The sequence below is a fragment of the Malus sylvestris genome, chromosome 2 (assembly GCF_916048215.2).
Source record: "Malus sylvestris chromosome 2, drMalSylv7.2, whole genome shotgun sequence".
Taxonomy (NCBI): domain Eukaryota; kingdom Viridiplantae; phylum Streptophyta; class Magnoliopsida; order Rosales; family Rosaceae; genus Malus; species Malus sylvestris.
The window spans coordinates 14,868,661-14,871,246 of NC_062261.1; the positions used below are offsets into that span (position 1 = coordinate 14,868,661).

A 2,586-nucleotide genomic window follows, 5' to 3' on the forward strand; every position below is an offset into this window, starting at 1 on the left:
CGTAGCTGCCGAAGGACCAGCCGCTCCCGAAGTGCTAAAAGTATCAAACTCGACTTCCCATGAAGGCTGCACAAGAAAACAGTTTAGGCGTAAGGAAAATCATAAAAGAAGGTAGCAAATAGGATTTGCTTTAGATCTGCCGAGATGAGACTTCGACCATGTCTTCAGGTTCATTGCTTGAACCTAGAGAGCTTAATGGCCGAGCCTAGTGTTTCAGACTGCTTCTTAACTCACGTGGCCGATGAAAGTTATCTACGTTCGATGGCCACTGAGATGGCAAGGAAATATAGATAACACCTTTCGGCGCATAGAATTTTTGGTGAAATGAATAACTGGGTACCTGACATTTAAATATTTTTCTCAATTCAGACTCGTTATAACAAAATTGACAAAAGAAAGTAGTTGAGCTTTACAAAAGCCGAGGTCACTTCTTAAGAGGGGATGCCAAGGTCCTGGTCCTGCAGGTGAATTAGAGTTTCTGACGTCACCTTAAGTTCAATAATAGGCATTTTCCCACGATCGGCTGCAGGAGGATCAACCGGGGTGGCCGCCTTAACCACAGGAGGATGATCAACAAAAAGAGTTTCGATTGGTCGAGAACGACTTGTCGGGAGAATCTCGTCACTCTCGTCATCTCGAAACAAAAGAGATGTTAATACTTTTGAATTTAATAGGTAAAGAGAGTGGCCAGCATAGTTATACCTCTTCTAAAATGATCGCCGATTGTTTTGGATTATTGGGGATATTCTTCCTGATCAAAGGGGTTGCCTCCCCCAGTACAGGTTATATGGTCGGCCCTGGAGCTGCAGGTGTGTCGACCAGCGGTACGGTAACTGGCTCAACCATAACCTTGGGGACTTCAGGTGCTGGTTGAGCTTGGGTTGCCGGGCCAGTTGAAGATGACTGATTCTCCGCTGAGGATTGAACAACAGGAGCATGAGGAGAGGTACTCGGAACAGTTGTCCCGGTGGTATGGCTAGAGATAACATGAATCTCTCGTGCTCCTTTCTTCGCCAATTGCTTGACGCGTTTTGGGGAACGGGGAGCTTCACTAGTCGTCTCGACATCCAGGTGAAGCTGTTTCCTTGGTGTATTTTGTGCGGTTGCTTTGGATTTCTTTGAGGAATGGGCCAATTTTTTCTTGACCACTGCCGGGATGACCATGTCCGCCTGTTTCAGTACTCGATCGCCTAAGAAAGTGAAATCTTGTTAGTAAAACCGTACAAGTGTTTGAAGAATAAAGGTGGAAACAGGGGTATACCTTGGGGTGCCTTTTTAGATTGAGGGTCGGAGGTTTTCTTGGGTCAGTCACCAAAAATTTTGTTGACTACAACCTCGACCGAAGTGCCAAAAACGTTATGAGTATATTCGTCCTACCAGTCGCCGAAGGTGTCGGTGTCGAGAGACTTAGGAACAGTTGGTCGAAGGTGAAATTTCTTACACCGTTCCTGAAATTCTTTCTCAGTGTCTCTACACTCCCTTTCTGAGGAACCAGAGACACGTCATCGGCTTAGAAGGGAACGGGAAGAAAGTAGAGGCATCGGGCAACCTTTGAGGTACCCAAGCTATCGGGCAGCAAAATGAGGGTGGCAGACTTCCTAACTTGCTCGGCGAGCATCGTAACCGAGGGGAATGTCGCGAGTTAACACGAACAACCCCCAGTTTTAACAAAGACCAGCATCTGCACTTTCACTCCAAGTCGAGGTGGGAAGTCTAATGAAGTAGGGGTATTCTTGACGATGACATATCAAAAAATCATCATAAAAAATGACGTCCAGGTCGAAGAGATGTTTAAAGACTTCTTCAGCTCAATGAGACAGAACTGGTCGAGGGGCAAACTGAAGGCCGAAGATTTCTGGCTGAAATGTGGAAAAATAAACATGCAGCCATAATTGGAACACCCAGAGAGGTCCATTCTGGTGCGGGTCGATCTTGTCGATGGTGGTTTCTGCCAGGCAACGTAGAAGGTTGGCAAGGATGGTGGGACTAAGCTCCACAGAGTGATCACTAGCTAGGGCTTCCGCCACCAGCATTTTCTCGACCAAGCATTTATTCGACTTGGTACAACATATGAACTTGTTGTACTAGTAAAAAAGGAAGGCCTCATGTTCTCCCTTTCGTAGACTCGTTTCCCCTCGACCAGCAAAATGGAGGATAAGGGTGTTGTAGTTCAGAAAATTCATGTGCAATTTCTGAACGTCATCTTTTGAAGGCTCTTGACCTTCTTGGCTTAACACCTTAACGGCTCATGTGTCGAACAAGGCCTTGAGGTCAAGGTTTGATGGGCATCCAATCAGAGTGACGTCAACTGGAATGCTAGAAGGAGGAGTCCCGATGATAGCCGAGATGTCGAGGATGGTGAGAGTTATAGGGCCGAACGGAATGACCATAGTGTTGGTGGCCAAACACCAGAGGCTTAGAGCTTCCATGAGGAGTTCTTTATCCATTGTAATCTCCATGGTCGAGAGCTTAATACCGTCGTGGATACCAAAAGCCTCTCACTCTTTACCGAAGATTTTTTCCATTCATACAACCCATGCCAATCGAATCTTTGCAACAAACCTGATAGGTAATGTTTTTTGAACA

The 2,586-nt window shown here is 46.1% G+C and overlaps 1 pseudogene; it reads right to left on the reverse strand.

The window, feature by feature from the left end:
• Positions 1-374: 374 nt before the first annotated feature.
• Positions 375-1,164, reverse strand: LOC126601524 (uncharacterized; annotated as a pseudogene).
• Between the last annotated feature and the right edge of the window lie 1,422 nt (positions 1,165-2,586).